A 21248-nucleotide genomic window follows, 5' to 3' on the forward strand; every position below is an offset into this window, starting at 1 on the left:
AGCACACACAAAATGCTGGAAGGGGGTCTGCCAAACTGCACTCTTTTTCCATAAATGCTGCCTGGCCTGCTGAGATCCTCCAAGCATCTTGTGAGTGTGGCTCGGATTTCCAGCATCCGCAGATTTTCTCCTGCCTGTGACTGGATCCCTTCCTTTCCAGCCCTGAAACATAAAGTGAACTGTGTAGTTTGCATCAATGATCAACGCAGTGCGAGGATGTGCTTCACACACACATAAAGATACCGGTGAACGCAGCAAGCCAGGCAGCCTGATTCACCAGCATTTTTTGTGTGTTGCTTGTATTTCCAGCATCTGCAGATTCCCTCGTGTTTGCGAGGATGTGCTTGTAGGGCACTCTTCCAGCGTCAAAATAGCATGCCCTCAATTCTGTAACCCGAACCTCGCTGCCCAGCAACATTAACAATACCACGGGACCATTTACAATACCAATTGACCTACTAACCGATACGCCTTTGACTGGGAGGAAACCACACGCACATGGGAGGAACATACAGTCTTTCTTACGGAGGAATTGTACTCCAAACTCCAATGCCCCAAGCAGTAATATCATTGCAGTAACCTCTATGCTTCTGTGGCGCCCCAGTGCGGGAGGGAAGCAGAGGAGACACCAGAGGGAACGTGGAAACTCCTTACCGACAGCGACGGGAAGCAAACCCCGCTCACTGTCGCTGCCGTGCCGCCCCTCTTTTCAAAAATATTAGACAGCAAAGGAATTGAGAGAAATGAAATCGTGAGAGAAGGTGGGAACTGGGTTCCAGTGAGATGGGGGGGGGGAGCAGGAACCATAGGCTCCTGTAAACTGAGCATATGGCTTGTACTCCTTCCCTCGCCTACATTTTTATTTTCGGTTTTTCCCTTCCTTTCCAGTCCCGATGAGGGGTCTTGACCCTCAACGTCCCTCCACAGATGCTACCTGACTTGCTGCTTCTCCAGTGTTTTGTGTTGTTGGTCAAATATCCAGCATCAGCAAAATCTAGTGTCAATGATTTGCTGCTCCACTGCAAACCCTCTTCAAGTTATGCCTACCCAGAAGAAACAGTTCAGTAAGCCCCTCTCTCACTGTGCACCCTCCCCCAGTGATCTCTACCACTCGAGGATTCTTTGACTATGCGTTCCTCTAACCAGACCCCTTGTACTCCCACCTCCCCCACCTTCTTGTTCTGGCTTCTGCCCCCTTCCTTTGCATCCCTGATGAGATGGAAGGAGAGTTGGAGCTGGGGCCCCACTGAGATGGAAGGGGAGCAGGAACTGGCCCTCATTGAGATGGATGAGCAGTGCAGGAACCTGAATCTGGCGAGAGGAAAGGGAGTGCAAGAACTGAGAGCCTGGTGAGACAATGCAGCAGCATAATTTCATTCACCAGCTCCATAGCAAAGAAAGCCCAGCATCTCTACTTACTGCGAAGGCTGAGAAAAGTCCATCTCCCACCCCCCATCCTCACCACATTCTACAGAGGTTGTATTGAGAGCATCCTGAGCAGCTGCATCACTGCCTGGTTCAGAAATTGCACCATCTCGGATCGCAAGACCCTGCAGCGGATAGTGAGGTCAGCTGAGAAGATCATCGGGGTCTCTCTTCCCACCATTACAGACATTTACACCACACGCTGCATCCGTAAAGCAAACAGCATTATGAAGGATCCCACACACCCCTCATACAAACTCTTCTCCCTCCTGCCATCTGGCAAAAGGCACCGAAGTATTCGGGCTCTCACGACCAGACTGTGTAACAGTTTCTTCCCCCAAGCCATCAGACTCCTCAATACCCAGAGCCTGGACTGACACCAACCTACTGCCCTCTACTGTGCCTATTGTCTTGTTCATTATTTATTGTAATGCCTGCACTGTTTTGTGCACTTTATGCAGTCCTGGGTAGGTCTGTAGTCTAGTGTAGTTTTGTGTTGTTTTACATAGTCCTGGAAAAAGTTGTCTCATGTTCTGCACCAGCAGTTATGGTTGAAATTACAGTAAAAAGTGACTTGACTTGACTTGACTTGAGATGTTACACTGTGGTACAACAAATTTCTCAGTGAAACTAGTAAGTTTAAAGGGAGTCTGGGAACCAGGACACTAGTATGTTTAAAGAACTGCAGGAATCTGCACCTGGTGCTGAATTATCAGGATTTCCAAGCCATCAGATGGCATGATATTGGTGAATATCAGTCATTTCATGATATTTTGCATGTATTATTAATTTACTTCTTACTTTTTCTGGACATGTGCAACACCAGTAGGGCCAGCATTTATATTCTCCATCCCTAATTGCCCTTCAGAAGGTGAAGCTGAACAATGCCTCCAGCTGCAACTGCCCATCTGAGAAGGTACTTCCTCAAAGACATTGGGTGGAGAGTTCCAGAATTAGAGTCATATGACACAAGAGTGACTAGCTGGCCAGTGGTGTTGTAGAATCTGCACCGGACTTCGAGGCGAGTGGTCCCGGGTTCAAATCCAGCAGGCTCCTTGCACGCTTTCCGTCTGTGTTGGGTTGAGCTAGCGACGCGGCCTTGTGAAAAAACAGACAAAAATGCTTAAGAAATGGCAAGGTTGCCACCCGAGGTGCCACAAGGAGCAACGCAACACTAGAGTGAGTATTGATGAAGGGACAGCAGTGTGGTTCCTGGTCAGCAAGCAGTTCACTGCACATCAGATCATTCTGGGGGTGTGCTGTAATGTAAGAAGGTCGGCACAGCACCTTTACTACAATTGCAGAACTACAAAGTCAGATCTTACCTTCAGACAAGAATCAGTAACTACACATTGAGATGAAAGATGGACAGCGGAAAGTAATTTACAGCAAATGCTGAGAAGAATCATTTTCAGAACAACAAAACACATTTACAAATTGAAACTCTCTAGTCCGGTACTCTTGGGAGCTAAATGGTACCGGGCCACAGAAATTGCTCTCATTCTGAGCAGGAGAACTTCTCTTTGTAAGTCTAGACATTCCCTGGTTCACATAAGATGTCCAAGAACCATCCATGAAGCTAGAATAAGAGAGAAACACTGTTGGTTGAGATCGCAGAAGTTGTACTGGTGGGTTAATTGACTGAAGATTACTGCAGATCCCAGCTAATTTTAGAATGATTTTAGTTAGAATTATCATAGATCTATACCACAGATTCAAAACATTCCAGATCATGGGAATTGTCCAGTCCATCACAGGTAAAGCCCTCCCCCCTACTGAGCACACCTGCATGGCACGCATCATCAGAGACACCTACCATCCAGGTCATGCTCTCTTCTCACTGCTGCCATCAGGTAGAAGGTACAGGAGCCTCAGACTCACACCACTTGGTTCAGGAACAGTTATCACCCCGCAATCTGATGACGCTTGAATCAAAGGGGATAACTTCACTTGCCCCATCACTAAAATGTTCGCAAAACCTGTGGACTCACTTTTAAGGACTCTTCATCTTATGTTCTTGATATTGTTTATTTATATATCCTTATTAATATTTATTTTCTCAGCTCAAGCTGGTAAAACCTGAAGTATGGGCATAGCCAAGCACACTCATTTGTCAATTGCTCTAAACTTTTGGACTATTCTAGTGGTGTTTAGTGTTGTGCTTTTCTGAAGATTTACATTAATATTACTGTGTAGCACTAATTCATTAATGCTATTGTGTAGTGACTTTGAGATGACACCAGTTGCAGATATTACTATAAGGACAATGTATTTCTTGTTCAAGTTCCAAAATCTTTCAATTTCCTCTTTTATTTCTGCATATTTCTCGTGTTTTTCACTTGTTGATTTCTGTAAGTTATGTGTGTTTGGAATCATTATATCTATTAAATAAATTGTTTTTTCTTGTTTATTCTGTATTATTATGTCAGGACAGTTATTATGCATTTTCCTATCTGTAATAACTGATCAGTTATAATATAATTTGTGGTTTTCTGATTCTAAAACTCATTCAGGCTTGTATTTATAGTAAGGTGTGTACTGTATTTATAGTAAGGTATAGTAAGGATACTAGCCTACAAAGTACCCGGGACATCTTCAAGGAGTGGTGTCTCAGAAAGACAGCGTCCATTATTAAAGACCTCCAGCACCCAGGGCATGCCCTTTTCTCACTGTTACCATCAGGTAGGAGGTACAGAAGCCTGAAGGCATACACTCAGCGATTCAGGAAGAGTTTCTTCCCCTCTGCCATCTGATTCCGAAATGGACAATGAAACCCTGGACACTACCTCACTTTTTTCAATATATATTATTTCTGTTTTGTGCATGATTTGTAATCTATTCAATATACATATACTGTAATTGATTTACTTATTTATTATTTTTTTCTTCTATATTATGTATTGCATTGAACTGCTGCTGCTAAGTTAACACGTTTCAGAACACATGCTGGTGATAATAAACCTGATTCTGATTCTGATTTCATTTATGAGTTTGCATTTTAAAACAAGCTTTTGATGAATGATGTTTACCATTTGATTGTGCCTGTGTAATCAGATTGTGTTAAACTGCAGCAGGATCCTTATAATGTGTTGGATTGTTTCTGATTTTTCTTGGCATTCTCTACATTTATCATCTTGAACTTATTGGTCCTTTATTACGTATTTTTGATAATTTTTTGTATAGCCACAAGGAAACACTCTGTTTCTGAGCCAGGCGTTCGACACTTCCTTGTCGACACCTAGTCTGCTCAGATCGTGGGGATGACTTCCATAGAGGGTCATATTCTTCCATTAGTTAACTTTTTCTTCAACAGTGATAATGTCTTCATTTTTCTGGGTTGTGGTCTCATTTAAGTATAGTGGTGCATACTTCTCAGAATTGCATGTGCTTGTGTGGAACGCTGAATCCTGTTTTCTCAGATGAAGATATATCCTTAGAAGTTTTATCTGACTGTTGTGTAGATTTTTAATGTCTGTTATTCTTCTTTCCCCTTCTGTCCTAGGTAGTGTTAATCTAAGTACCTTTGAATGTGCATAATGTTTTCTGAAATTTGTCATTTCAGTTCTTAATTTTCTTTATAAGTTTTCCAGATTGGTTTTGGATCAAGATATTATGCAAAAAGAATACATTAACATAGATATAGCAAAAGTTTTTATTGCCTTTGTTATATTTTTACTGTTGAGCTCTGTCTGGCAAATTTTAAAAATATATTATTATTATTTCCTTTTTTCTTTCTTTTTGTATTTTGTTTAGTACTTTCTTTTTATGTTTGCACAGTCTGTTGCCTTTTGCACACAGGTTGTCTGCCCAGTTGGTGAGGTCAATCATTGATTCCATTATGGTTATTGGAATTATTGAGTATGCCCACAAGAAAATGAATCTCCGTGTTTTATATGGTACTTTGATATTAAATTTACTTTGAACTTTTGTTTGGTGAAGCAAGCTCCTAATAGACCAAGCAATCATGAAGACAGAAAGCAGAACACAATAGGCACACAGGCTTCAAATATGTATCATTTATCTCAGATCACATTTGTAATGCAGATCCGGGGTCCCCTGCAGCACTTTCCCCAAGAATAAGTAAGGAGTGTACAGGACCTTATCATGTGAATTCAACTCATGACTTGGAGATGACGTTTGTGGATTTGCCATGGCATCTGCCTCAGGTGGTTCAGCTCTCTGAAAATAATACTTTCAGTTAACAGAGCCTCAGAAATAAATGCCTTGGCTTCTGTTGAAAAAAAACAGATGATAAGCTTTGTCTTTTATAATCAGTAGATTTGTCTTTTCTTTCACTGCAATCCAGAAAAAATTGATGAAATGCTGTGTTATCATGTGAAAGGATCAACTGCGCAGCATTCTATAATTAGACCACGAATTTTATGGTGTGGTTTACGAGTCAATGGGTATGTATGTGTATTATTGTGGCGTTTGCTCCAGTGAATTGGTTATGAGACTAAAGTAGCAACTTGAGAGTCATGGGATCAGATAAAGGAAAAGTCAAAGAGACGCAGGATCTGCCATGATCCATGCAGTAGGCTCAAGGGATTCTATTTCCTATTTACACAGTTATGTCTTAGATACTTATGTTTAAGAATCAATAGTTGTAATCCCTGTTAAGAAAAGGATAGCATCTGTCTTTTAAAGTAGGTCTGATATACCATGGCTCTGTTTAAGACCACCAGGTTCAAGAACAACCATTCAGCTATTCAGTTCTTATAACAAGAGAGCTATGGATTCTGCTGATCCCAAGTGCAAAGTCTCTCTCTCTTCGTGTGTCTTGCGCGTTACACGCTTGGGCGATCATCACATCGAATGATCCCATGCAGCGTCAATGATATCTTGCACACTTAGATCCGTTAGTTCTTTCACAGTGTCCATATATTTTCTTCTTTGCCTTCCTCTTCCGTGTTTCCCAGGCATTCGGCCTTGTAATGTTAGGCATTCTATTTCTCCCTTTCTGGTGACATGGCCCAGGAATTTAAGTTTCCTCTCATTTAATATCCTCATTAAAGATCTTTTTGTATGGGCACATTGGAGCACTGTCTCATTAGTTACCCTATCCCTATATGATATTTTCAGCATTCTTCTAAGAAACCACATTTCTGTTGCTTCTAAGTTCCTTTGGAGTTCTGGTGTTATAGTCCATGTTTCGAAAGCGTACAGCAAGATTGACCAGATGTAACATTTTCATAGCCTAAGCCTTTTTGTCATAGAAATGTGTCTGTTGGTAAAAATGGATTTCATTTTTTGGAAGTTGGCTTTGGCAATGGCAATTCCTCTTTTTATTTCTACTTTACTTCTAGTATCTTGTGATATGAAGCAACCAAGGTAATTAAAGTTGGTCTTTTGTTCAATCGCTTGGTTACCGATGTACAATTGGCAGTTGGGAGTATCCTGATGTTTTGATATTACCATACATTTGGTTTTTTTACATTTGATGGTTAGACCAAAATCTGAACTTGTTTGTACCACTTTGTCTAGGAGGATTTGTAGGTCTTCTGCAGCACTTGCTATGAGGGTGGTATTGTCTGTATATCTTATATTGTTGATGTTAACACCTCCAATTTTTATCCCATCTAGGTCTTCTATTTCTCTGAGAATCATTTCACTATAGATATTAATAATTTTGGTGAGGCAACGCATCCCTGTCTAACTCCTCTTTGAATTTTAGTCCAACTGCTTATGTTATCATTAATTTTTACCGCCACTGTTTGGTTCCAAAATAAATTTTGAAGCAGTTGTTGGTCCTTTCCATCAATGTTTAGCAAGAATTTGAAATAATTTTTCATGTTGCACTTTGTCAAATGCTTTAGTGAAATCAATAAAACATAAAAAGACATTGTTTTGATATTCAATTGCCCTTTCTGAAAGCATTCGTAGTATGAAAATTGCATTCCTAATTCCGCTATCCTCGATAAACCCATATTACAGTTTAGAAGTTTCTGGTCTTAACTTGTTTTTAATTCGACTCAGAAAAATTTTCAACACAATCTTTATTATGTGAATCATAAGACTGATTGTTCTATAATTTTCGCAGTCAATAGTTTCAGGAATTTTTTGGCAGAGTTATAAATACAGTACTGATTTCAGGAGATCATCAGGCAATACACCAGACTCATATATGCCATTAAATGATTCAAATAAAGAATATCTATGCCCAGATCTTCTAGGGCTTGTATCATTTCCACTAAAATTTCATCAGGTTCAGTGGTTTTACCTTGTTTCATGCTTTTCGTTGCTTTAGTTATTTCTTCTTTGGTAATAAGTGGGCCAGAATTAGGGTGTTTAATATCTGGGGGTTCCCCTCTATATCGTCAAAAAGCTGCTCTATATACTGAATCCACCTCTCACAAACTTTATCTGGATCTGTTAGTGTGGATCTGTTGCTGATCTTAAGCATCCTGTAGAGGAGGTTTTCTTAATTCCAGTAATTTCCTTAATTTTCTTGTGCATTTCTTTGCTGTTGTTAATATGGCCTTCTACTTCATTGCATTTTTGATTCAGCCATTCTTCCTTTGCAATATTGCACAGTTGTCTGATCTGTCTGTCTAGCTCTCTGTATTGTACTTCGTTATTCTTCACTAACCTTCTTTGTTCCATCAGATCTAGAATTTCTTGGGTTATCCACCCCTTGCTGGTGTGTTGGATTTCTTGTTACTGGGATTATCTCCTCTGCTGATTGCTGTATAGCATATTTAAATCTGTCCCAAATAGGTGTTGTTACGTTTTTGTTGAGGTGTTCTTATACAGCTGTTTTGAATTATTGCTTAAGTATGCTATCATTTTTAAGTTCTCACAACATACACTTCTTTCTCTTTTTTCCACAATTCAGTTTCTTTAATTTTGTTTTGATGGTAGCTATTATTGGATGGTGATCTGAACCACAGTCTGTTCCTGGGTAGGCTTTAGAATTTGTGATATTGTTTCTAAAGCGTTCATTGATGGTAATGAAATCTATTTGATTCCTTGTTCTATCTCCAGGGCTAATCCAAGTACACAATCTACGTGGATGGTTTTTATACCAAGTATTGGTGATCACTTGGTTGTTTCTGACACACCAATCATTTTTCTCCCCTAATCCAAAAGGTCCTATGATGTTATCGACCCTTTCCTGTCCAACTTTGGAGTTAAAATCTCCCATGACTAGTTTTATATCCTGAGATTTACATTGCTCATAAGCACTGTCGAGATCTTCATAACACTTGTTGATGTCCTCTTCATCCGCATCGTTTGTTGGCGCATAGGCTTGGATTATGCTAATGTTAAAAGGGTTACCCCTTAATTTAACTAAAAGCAGCCAATTGGATATTGCCCAATATCCTATAAGATGTTTTGATACTTGTTTGCTTAAAATAATTCCAACTCCATACATATGCTGTTCACCTCCAGAATACATTATCAGAGAACTATTCTAAGTAAATTTGCCACTGTCGCTCCACCTAGTTTCTGACAGGCCTAAGATATCAACTTCCAACCTTTCCATTTCGTTTAATGTGTTGTCCAACTTTCCTTTCTGGTAAAGTGTATGGATGTTCCATGTTGCTACCCTTAGCCTTTCCCTATTGCTTACAGTCTCTGGATGACGGTCTGGTGTCACCTGCAGCACATGACTACCCCTACCGAGCGAGCTGTTGTTCTGTTGATTAGAATCAACCCCATTCACGCTGTGGTCTGGTTTCCTTCTTTTGTTTCTTTCCGTGATTGACTAGGCAGAAATTTCAACAGTGGATTGCTGTTGCCTTCTGTTGCCACAGTACTCATCTAACTGGAGCATTTGACCTCTACTGGTGTTCCCAATTGGGAATCATACACTAGGTGTCGCCCAACCTTTGCTGTTGTTGTACAAAGACAATCCTCCACCAAAGCCTGGAATCCATCGCCCTGCTGCCGAAGACGTCAGTGATTTTAGGTGACACCACCACCATTGGTCTGGTTATTTTTCTGGCGCCAAACACTCGCCGTAGATAGAGCTCCTTCAGCGAGACAGGGTGCACCCGGACCTAAGTCCTACATGAAGGTGAAGTTGTCTTGGGTGGTAGAAGCTATATAATTGCTATTGGCATTTCCTGATACTTAGTTAGGACCCAACTACCCCATACACCTCAACAGTAAGCTCTAGAATTAACTCAGACTGAGACTTGAAATAAACAAGACGACACAAACAGTAGTATTAGAAATAGAATTCCTATGATTGAGCACTGAGTGCTCAGCATGAGGCCTTTAAGTACAGACTTTCCATGCAGGATTGTGGCAGGCAATAATTGGCTGGCTGAGTATTAAAGGGACAGCAGCAGCTCATCATACTACAGGGAACTGGAGCACTGAAACCTGGATGCCTGCCACTGTTCAGTCAGGACCATGACAGTTCTTGGACCAATAGGCAAAGCTTAATCATTACAGGTTAGCACCACTTTGACAGGGTATAAGTGCCGTGAAAATTACCGGTTATTTTTGCACCAGCAGGACCATTCATGACAATATGAGAATAAAAGTAAGTTTACATAAATTTAAATTAACATTAATTATCTTCATATGACACATGTGCAAAATAAAGATTAAGACACATGCAAGGCAGAGAGAGAAAAACTGTATATAGCCTGTGGTAGTTTTTCAAATTTGTTCAAGAACCTGATGGCAGGGGGACGAAGCTGGGTTAAATCTTGAGGTGAGGGGCTTCAGGCTCCTATACCTCCTGCCTGATGGAAGCATTGAGAAGAGGCATGGCTGGATGGGGGGTGTCTCTGATGATGGATACCACCTTCCTCAGACATTGCTTTTTGTAATTGTCCTCAATGCTGGGAAGAACTGTACCTTTGATGAGGAAACTCTCACCAACCCAAAAACCGAGGACATCAAAATACTAGGTACGCAAACGAAGAACAGTAGACCATTAGATCCTGATGATGTGTCTGGTGAAATTTTGGATGTGGGAGAAACACACAAGTTCTATTTCCTGCTCTTCAAAGTCTGGCGTACTTCAGATTCCCTGCTAACTTATGTAACGTGAACATCATCAGCATTTTTTAAAAAGGGGGGAGGGCCACCTGTGACAGCCAATGCTCTCCTCTTTATGGAAACGCAAAATAATCTGCAGATGCTGTGATCAAAGCAACACTTTCAGTACGCTGGATGAACTCAGCAGGTCGGGCAGCATCAGTCAGAAACGATGAGTCGACGTTTCGGGCCGGAACCCTTCGTCAGGACTGAAGAATGAAAGATGGGGAAGGATTTGAAGAATGCTTGTAGCTTCAGTTGAAAAACCAGTAATTTGAAAGACAAAGGGGTGGGGGAGGGGAAGCATTGACGTCATAGACCTGAAAAACACCTCATATACCGTCTAGGTAGTCTCCAGCCCCTTGGTATGAACATAGAACTCTCCAACTTCCGGTAATTCCCTCCCCCTCCCTTCCTCTATCCCTATTTCACTCTACCTCCTCCCCCAGCTCCCTCATGGTTCCGCCTCCTTCTTCTACTATCCATTGTTTTCAGGGCTATGATGTCAATGCTTTCCCTCCCCCACCCCTTTGTCTTTCAAATTACTGGTGTTTCAACTGAAGCTACAAGCATTCTTCAAATCCTTCCCCATCTTTCATTCTTCAGTCCTGACGAAGGGTTCCGGCCCAAAACGTCAACTCATCGTTTCTGATGGATGCTGCGCGACCTGCTGAGTTCAATCAGCGTACTGAAAGTGTTGCTCTCCTCTTTATCATTGATTAGATCCATGCCAGAATTTTACTAAAAACCTTTTGCAGAGGAGATTATCACGGCATCCAGAATGTCTACAGACCATCGAAAAACACCACCAAGCAATTCCAGGATAGTGCCAAGAATATCACTGAGAACTGCCTGTGGCCTTCATTGATCTAGCCTTAGCTTTGGGCACAGTTAAGACCTTAGGATATAGGAGCAGAAGTGGGCCATTCAGCCCATTGGGTCTGCCCCGCCATTCAATCATGGGCTGATCCAATTCTTCCAGTCATCCCCATTCCCCTGCCTTCTCCCCATATGCTTTGATGCCCTGGCTACTCAAGAACCTATCTATCTCTGCCTTAAATGCATCCAATGACTTGGCCTCCACAGCCGCTTGTGGCAACAATCAGAGAAATTACTTTAGGCAGAGGATGGTAAATCTGTGGAATTTGATGCCACGAGTGGCTGTGGAGAAGATCCTGAAGAGAAACTGTGAGGATCACCACATTGAGGTTGAAGTTCTTATAGAGACGAACATCTTTGGTGATGATGCCCTGGAGCGCTGCCACAAGAAAGCAGCATCCATCATCAAAGACCCCCACCATCCAGGCCATGCTGTCTTCTCACTGCTGCCATTGGAATACGCATTTTGATAATAAACCTATTTTGACTTGACTTGGACTTTGATTATCTGGTGTCAATTCAGGTGGAGCAGGCACAGGCACCACTTGCGTTTGTGTGAACGATGCTGTTACGTACCCCGTAACTGGGTTGCCAAACCAGCAGCAATGGACCACTTAGTTGGAGTCTGGTTTACTAGAAACTAATAAAGTTTTATGAAAGAAATAAGCAATACAGTACTCTAATCGTAAGCATATAAATGCAACAGGTTAGCAATGATAAAAACACACATGTACACAGAACTAGGATAATAGGAATCAACCAAGCTCTATCGCAGTCTAGGGGTAAAATAATCAGTCTCAAGTGACGCAGAGTTCAGTTCAGCTTAGTACAGTTCGCAGTAATCGCGGTTGTGCCGTTGGAGAGAGAGAGAGAGAATGCAAATTTTGATTCAAACAGACCTTTGATGTTCTTCGCAGTTAGCTTTCAGGCGAACCCTGTTTATGACTTCTGTGGTTACCAACTGTGACCCCTCCATTCCGGATACGACCGTTCTTCCGCGGTGAACCCAGCACCCAGGCAAGGGCGGACACACACACCAGGTTCCCGCCGATCGTCCCTTTTCACCCTGTCAGTCTATGGTCAGTTCTCTCGAACCAGACCTCCAACTCTTACCAACTTGTGAGGGCACACCGCTCTTCCAGGGTCTCGTTATCTCGTGATCTCGTGGTGTGTGTCGTGCCTTAGCGAACCTGTTCTTTTCATCCCCCTGCTGGGGTATCGCCTGCCCATCAAACTTCAAACAGTTCAGGTTCAAAGCAACAGGTCTGTCAATATTCTGAACTGTGTTTCTGTTCCGTTATCTCTCTCTTCTCTCTCATTAACATTTTGAACGTTCCTCCATTGTCTCCCTTATCTCTGTCTCATTAGCATCAATCTTCTGATAATGGTTTTTTCATCACAATGCCGATAGAACATGGTAATGTGGCTTATTTGCCAGTTGAAACTATTATATTGATTGTGATTGGTACATTTGAAGTCTGTAGCAGCTCTTCCCATTGGTTGCCTAATGTGCCACATGTCCGGTGTCTAGTATAAAAAATAGCACCTCTGAGATTTTTTTCTTTTTCCTCTGTCTCTGCTGCACAGAACTCTTGAGAAAGTATGCTCTGTGTGCACTTTTAACTAAGTATGTTTGTTGAATATTTAGTTCTGTAATTTGTGAATTTACAAATGAAGAAGAGGAAGAGAGAGAGGGCAAAAAGAAGGGGGAGAGAGAAAGAGGAAGAGAGAGAGGGGAAGAGAGGGAAGAAGAGAGAGAGTGAGAGAGAGAGAGAGAGAGACAGAGAGAGAGAGAACTGAACTAATTCCCATATACTATCACAATGTCCCTTTCCTTCCATTTTCCTCACATTCTTATGCCTACCTAAACATCTCTGAAAAGTCTCTAATGTTTTTGCCACAATCACCACCCCAGGGAGCTCACTCCAGGCACCCACTACTCTCGGTGTAAAAAACTTGTCCTCACACCTCCTTTGAAATTATTGCCTCTCACTTTAAACTTATGTCCTCTTGCCTTAGATATTTCAACCTTGGAAAAAATGATACTATCTGTCTACTCCATGTATGCCTCTCATCATCTTAAACACCTCCATCAGATCTCCCCTCAACCTGTTCCTCTCCAGAGAAAACAATCCAAGTTTGTCCAACTTTTCGTTTATGTCCAAATTGAGCATTTTCAACTCACCAGGGAGAGGAAATAAGAAGAGTAATAAAAAATCTTAGTGGGCACAATCAGGACAAATATTAAAAGATGTGCCATCAATTTCACACATCAGGAGGTTGTACTCCAGAGCAAGGTGAGCTGACGAAGAGTTGTCAGAAAGAAGCAAGCACTCTCCTTTCCTTAAATGACCAACATGGAATCAATTCACAATAATGACATAACCCAGGAAATGGATAAAAGTGGCAAACTCAGAAGGAGTTTGAAATTTGTTGTGTTTTCACAGAAGCCAAAAGCAACCATTGTTGGTGGACTGGAACTCACAGCATGTCTCTGCCTCGCCACAAAATGCTAAATCTGTTGCTAATCATTGTTAATTCACCATTATTCTTCCATTGGTTTTTGTGTCAGTAAATAGTTCCATTTTTAGAACAACTATTTGGTTGAAAGAATAACAGCAAGAGAGCCACACACACAAAATGCTGGAGGAACTCAGCAGGTCAGACAACAACTATGGAGGAGAAAAAACAGTCAACTTTTTGGGCTGAGACTCTTGTTCAGTCCTGATGAAGGGTCTCAGCCCAAAATCTTCACTGTTTATTCCTCTCCATAGATGCTTCCTCACCTGCTGAGCTCCTCCAGCATTTTGTGTGTGTGTGTCCCTATATTAAAATCATCTGCAGAATCTCTCTTGTGTTTATGAATAGCGAGAGAGAAATAGCATAATAACATGACAATGAAGGCATTGCAGAAACAGATTGCTGACACCAGATTATTTCTAAGACAATAAATGAGTCCAACATACAAAAAATGGTTGCACTGTTCAACAAAATGAAACAGCAGCTGGTAGTGCAGTAAATGGGTAGAATCTGGGAGGAATCAAAGGGAATTTGGGGAAAATTAAATGGATGGTTGATGGTCAGCACAGATTCTGTGGGCTGAATGGCCTGTTTCAGGTTTGTATCTGTTTTTCTGTCACTACCTGTTTGAAGGTTATGATTACAAAGTGCATAGGAGTATGTACCTAGTACAGCACAGGATCAGGCCCTTTGGCCCATCTAGTCCATGCCGAGCCATTTGAACTGCCTACTTCCATCAGCTTCCTCTGGGACCATAGCCCTCAATAGCCCGACCATCCATGTACCTATCCAAACTTCTCTTAATCATTGAAATCGAGCTCGTATGCACCACTTGTGTTGGCAGCTCATTCTACACTCCCACGGCCCTCTGAATGAAAAAGCTTCCCCTCATGTTCTCCTTAAACTTGTCACCTTTCACCCTTAACCCTAAAGGGACTACATAATTAAACTATCCCAAAGAAGGCATTAATTAAATTATTATTAAAATGTAGTTCTGCTGTGAAACATAGCAGTTAGTTTAAACACAGCATGATTTGATTAGTAACATTGAGAATTTAGCCACTGCCATTGTTTTTGGTTGGGAGAGGGATGTTGATCAACAAAAATTCATTACTCCTCTAAAAATACTGAATTAATAAATTTTGCATTACTTTGACCCTTGAGAACACTGTGTCACACTAATGTTTCACCTAAAATTCTGGGTCTCCAATGAAGCAATTTTTAAAGATAAAGATTAGCTTTGTTTGTCACATATACATTGAAATATTGAAACATTCAGTGAAATGTGTCATTTGCGTTAATTCAAGTTAGAGATGATTGTTCATTTATTTTTTTAGTTAGAGGTACAGTGTGGAATAGATTCTTCTGGCCCTTTGAGCCATGCTACCTCAGCAACCCGGATTCAACGCTAAACTAACCACGGGACAATTTACAATGACCAATTAACCTACAAACAGGCGTGTCTTTGGACTGTGGGAGGAAACCGCACGTATTCCACGGGGAGGATGCACGGGCTGCTTGCCGATGATGTCAGAATTGAACTCCAAACTCCGCCGTCCCAAGCTGTAATAGTGTCACAGTAACCATTGCATGTGCCCTCTACTCTCTAACCCCAACCAAAACATAAAATTAATTAAAAGCAAAAACACAGTTCTGGCAATGTGTCTAACTTCTTCTTTATTTAAGAGTGGCATCACGTATCAGTGGTAGCATCATAACGTAAGCAATTTACTTATTTTTTTCTTTACGTAATGGATTATGTAAATGAACAAGAATGCTTAATCAAACAATATATTTACAAGATTATTCAACATATTACTGAAATAATAAATACACAATACTCCTTCCTGCTCAGCTATAAACTGCAAGTCAATATAGTATGCATCCCAACTATATAAACAGTACATTATATAATACAACTACTATATAGACATCTACAGTGTAGTAAATTTTAAATTGACCCATTCAGGACTAAAGATTTAATGGTGTGGAGGATTTCTTACCCTTGTAGGATAATGTCTTTCCTGACGAGGGAGGTCACTGTGCTTGGTAGGTGAGAATTGTGACCGTGAAACAATCACAGACTCTGGGACCTCCTCTGTGGTGATTGTAAAAATTGACTCTGAAACTACAGGAAGTGGTTCTGACAGCTCTGGACACCTTTCTTTTCTTTTTCTTGGCTTTTCTCTCTGGATCTACTTCAATCCTTGCTTCTCTTATGATCCCTATTATGGTCTTACAGTCTTTCTCTCTATGTCCTCTCTCCTTTTCAACTACATGTCTTTTTTTCTTTTTCTAGTTTTACTTCTAGTTTCTTGTGATTATCTCTGCATTTTAATAATTTTTGAGAGATTAGGTCTTGATTATCCCCTTCCATTTCCATAGCACTTATGTCATCTTCCTCTTTCTTTTCTTTTTTCTTCTTCTTTTTGGGATTTCTTTTTGAGCTTGGGAAGTTGCATTTAGTTCACCAGAGTATTCTCTTATTAATTCTTCTGTTGCTCCCTTTATGCTCTAATCTCACCTCTTGTTTTCCTCATCCACAACATCATCTGACAAATCCTCTGTTTTCATGACTCCTTTCTTTCTGGGCTTCCATGCATCCAGCTGGATTTTGTTCTTTGCATCTATTTTTGCAAGCATCTTTTTGTCTCCCACTTTAAGTTTACCCCTAATACACACAGAGTAGATTCTGGTTCTTTGGTCTAGGGGTATGATTCTCGCTTTGGGTGCAAATCCCAGATGAGCCCCTAATTTTGTCACGTACCACGTGTCGGGTTAAAGAACCAGCAGAAATGGAAAACACCTTCCTCATTCTAGTGGTCACCATAAGGTTTAACTTTTGAGCGATTGCCAACAGCACATCCCTCTTAGGTTCATCCAATTCTTCAGGGGTTGGTTCTGCCATAAATCTTTCAACACTAGCCTCCATTTCTGCTGTTTTTCGACACAAGCAAATCAAAAGGGATTTTCCCCAATCAATTCAAATGAGCCCCCAAACAATTTGTTCAAATCCTGGACGAGGCCCCAATTTTGTCATGTACCCCGTGACGGGTTAAAGAACCAGCAGAAATGGAAAACACCTTGGAGTCTGGTATTGCTATTAGCTAATGCTCGTTTATTAGTAACTATGCAATACAGTAATAAAATTCTGATATATCAAACAGGTTAGCAATAATTATATGAAATATGAAAACCAAGCTTCTTCAAGCCTAGGGATAAATGGATACAGTCTTATGGTGATGGGTAAAGTTCAGTTCAGTTGTGGTATTGAGTTGAGTAGTGATGGAGAGAGAGAGGTGTTGTGGTTGTCCAAGTATGCTGATGCCGTTGATTCTTCCTGTTGTCCTCCAAAATCCTTTAGAAGTCACTGAATGTGACCACAACAAGGGGACCGTTTTCAGTGGTGGGGTTATCAACCCAGGCGAGGGTTGGACACACTAATAACTTCCCACCGGTCACACCTTTTCCACACCGCGAGAGCTACTGATCGATCCTCTAAAAACCCACCTTTCTGTGGGCACAACAAAGCTCATCCAGTGTCCAAAATCATGTGTGTCTAACAACCAGCTGACCTTCTATTTGTCTCAGCATGCTGAACACCAGCTGTCCATCAAGTAGCTCCTCCCTTCTCTCTCTGTAGGAACTCAGAAGCTGGCAGGGTCCTTGCAGAAATTCCAAACAAGCTGTGAGCAGTCTTTGCCCCTCTCTCTCTTTTAATAACAAGGTGTTTGAGCTGTACAGCTCTCTCTCTCTCTTTAAAAGCACAGTTCATAAGGGATAATTCAGGATCCCATCACACGCACAAAAGCCGAATGCTTGCAACTTTCCTGAAGCTCTTTGAACTCTCTCCCAGTTTAAAATGAAAATACATTTTGCAAGTAACTGACTAACTAACATATCAGAAGCTTCCTCAGATACAGTTGGGTTGAGTTGACACTGATCTTGGCAATTTACAGTACTTGCAAACGTTTCATTGACAAGTAAATTGCCAAGATCGGAGAACAACTCCACCCAACCATCAACCACCCGAGCTACACATTTTCCAAATTATTCCTCAGATATGTTGCCTACAAAAACTGTTACAGTTGAACCACTGCTTTTGTCACATTCATGATTCCTTTGAGCAGCATTGTCCTTTCTTGGTCCAATATGCTTTCCATCCAGCAGCAGAGAGGTTGGCAGCAATACCTGTTTGTCCTCTGTTGGGCAATGGTTCATGGTGTACAGTATGGAGATAGTTGTGGCATTATCCAGTAATCAAATCAAATCAGGTTTAATTACTTTTTAACTGTACTGGATGCAGCTGAACAAGACAATGTTCCTCTGGGACCAAGGTGCAGAAATATACTCACACATTCAAAATAGTGAGAAAGAGAAAAAAAAACAGTCACATAATGACATTGATTTCTCTAACTTCCGTTAATGCCCTTCCTCCCCTTCTTACCCCATCCCTTAATTATTTCCCCCCTTTTTTCACTCTCTTTTTTCTCTCTCTGTCCCTCTCACAATCACTCCTTGCCTGCTCTTCATCTTCCAAAGGGCTCCCCTCCCCCTTTCTTTCTCCCTAGGCCTCCCGTCTCATGATCCCCTCCCTTCTCCATCTCTGTATCCCTTTTGCCTATCAATTTTTCAGCTCTTAGCTTCGTCCCTCCCTCTCCTGTCTTCTCCTATCATTTTGGATCTCCCCCTCCCCCTCCCACTTTCAAATCTCTTAGTATCGCTTCTTTCAGTTAGTCCTGACGAAGGGTCTTGGCCCAAAATGTCGACTGTACTTCTTCCTATAGATGCTGCCTGGCCTGCTGCATTCCACCAGCATTTTGTGTGTGTTACTCACATAAGAAGATGCATTTTTAGCCCAAGACCCTGAGCGACGTCCCGCAAATTGATGCTTCCTGGCAATCCGGCTTGTCATTCCACCAATCAAAGACTGGAGGGCAGCACTGACAGGAGAGACCACCCTCAACGGAACATGGACTCCAGACTACACGGCTTCCAGTGTCTCCTCACCTGGACTGCAGCAGCAGGAAAGCCCACAGCCTGAGGCCTAGTCCTCGCTACAACCAAGGCTATCTGCTGCCTCGCCGCCTGCTTCACCACCAAACAAGGGAAACAGGCCTGCAGCAATTAATGTCCAACAGGGTCTTGCAACTGGAAGAGGTTGGGGCCTCCTGCAGCCCACCAGCTGGCCTTTCCTTCTCCAAACCACCAGCCAGATATTCTGAACAACGATCAGCTCAGTATGATGCAGTAGACCTGCTGTACCCATAGTTCTTGGAGTCCAGTACAGCCTTATGGTCATAAAAATACAGTTAACAAAGAAAAGAGCACCTTTGGTTGGCTCCTGAGAGGCAACTGCATCTGCACGTGCCACCATCATACCAGAAGTCTTTCTTAATTCGCTTCTGATTAACACTATTACAGGGGATGTGGCATGCAAATGGTGGATGGATCTGCAATCAAGTTGTAGTTGTCTCAGTCACTCACTACCCCACAATGCAGGCTATCCTGTTTCACAACATACAAGTCCAATGTGGCTTATTGGTTGTTGTTTTCATTATTATGAAGTCATTCACACAGAAGTTTTCTTTTCTCCTTTTTAACTTCTTAGTTAGATATCTGCATGCTTCAGTTCAATATCTTTAAAATGCCTTTCAAGCTCATTTTGTGAAATGACTGAAACAGCCAACCCAGTGTCCAATTCCATTTTAATTAATTTGCCATTCTTTTCTGCTTAAGTCATATTGCTTGTCTATTGTTCGTTTTCACTTTGTAAATCTCAGGCTATCCAGTCCTGTATCACTCTCATCATTATCAGGTTTTTCATCAACAGCATGCTCTTTTTGAAATGGAAATTTGACTTTTTATCTTTATCTCTTCCCTCTCCGGTCCATTTATTTTCGTATGCCTGACATGCGCTTTGTATATGTCCTATTTTATTGCGTTTTCTACAAGGTTCACCTTTAAAATGAATTTGTCTTGTGTACGTGTGCCCCTGCCACATTGGTAATACATTTTGTTTGGCAGGGCTAGTTTCTGTTCGGACATTGCAATTTTGTTCACGCTCACTCTCATTCCTGACTGCAACTCAATTATGCCTCTGTCTGCAGTTTCCATTGATACAGCTATTTGAAATGCTTTTTAAAATGCAAGTTGTAGTTCAGTTAGGAGTCTTCTTTAAATGCTTTCTTGTAAGATTCCACAAGCTAAGCAACCTCTCAGTGCATCATTAAGCCCATTATCAAACTGACAATGCTCAGACAATCTCTTCAATTCAGCCATGTACACTGAATTGGACTCGCCTTCCTTTTGATTCTGCTTATGAAACCATAAAGGTTCTGCAATCAACAATGGTTTCTGTTCAAAATGTTCCTGCATTACTTTCACAATTTCAGCTGGTTTGGTTGGAGCAGTCAAATTTTAAAGCAAACTGAGTGACTTTCAATCCAATGCCCTCACCAAAACAACTCACTTCTCATTGGCTATTTCATTTGCTTTAAAATGCTGCTCAATCAGTTCAGTATACATATTCCAGTTATCTTTTGTGCAATTAAACGCGTAAGTCTTTCCAATGTAGGCAGCGATTTCTGCTCTTTTAAAAAAATCATAATTATTATCACCTATGTACCAGAGAATTCTTCTGTTTCCTGCCTTTTTTAAATCTTCACCGTCTTCTCCTCTTGTGAAGAAAGTATGCTGCTCCAGAGAAAAAATATGCTGTGCTTTCTTCTTACTTGACTATTTCTTGCTGCACTTTTTAAAAAATCAAACCCTTTGCTGCGCTTCAACAGATAGGTAGTCGTCTCGGGTTCATTTTAAAAGTACCTCAACGGCATTGTCTTCTTTTGTAACTCCGAAACATAAAATTAATTAAAAGTAAAATTGCAGAGTCAGGAATATCTGTCTAATTTTGTGATTACTTTAAGCAGGGTGTGGTATCACGTGTAGTGTCATGACATATACAATTCACTTATTTTTACATATAACCTGTAATGAATTATTTAAACAAATAAGAATGCTTAATCAAGCAACATATTTACAATATTACTCAAATATTACTGAAATATTCAATACACAACTGCTCAAATAAGGGAACACTGAGATTTCAGATCAGAAAGCTTTCAGAATAAATATTCCACCATGAAATAATGAAAATTGAGAAGCACACAGATTTTAAGAACATTTAAAAATTGTTACTGGAAAGACAAGAAACTGCAAATGCAGGAATCTGGAGGAAAAAAGTTGTTAGAGGAACAGGCAGCATCTGTGGGGGAAAACAGCAAGTCAATGTTTTGGCTTGAGACCATCCATCAATCCTCTTGAAGGGATTTGACCTCAGATGTTGTTCTTTTCCCTCCATGGATGCTGCCTGACTCACTGAGCTCCTCCAGAACAGTTTTTAAAAATATTCTTTTAATATTTAATAC

Source organism: Mobula hypostoma, chromosome 5 (genome assembly GCF_963921235.1).
Source record: "Mobula hypostoma chromosome 5, sMobHyp1.1, whole genome shotgun sequence".
Lineage (NCBI taxonomy): Eukaryota > Metazoa > Chordata > Chondrichthyes > Myliobatiformes > Myliobatidae > Mobula > Mobula hypostoma.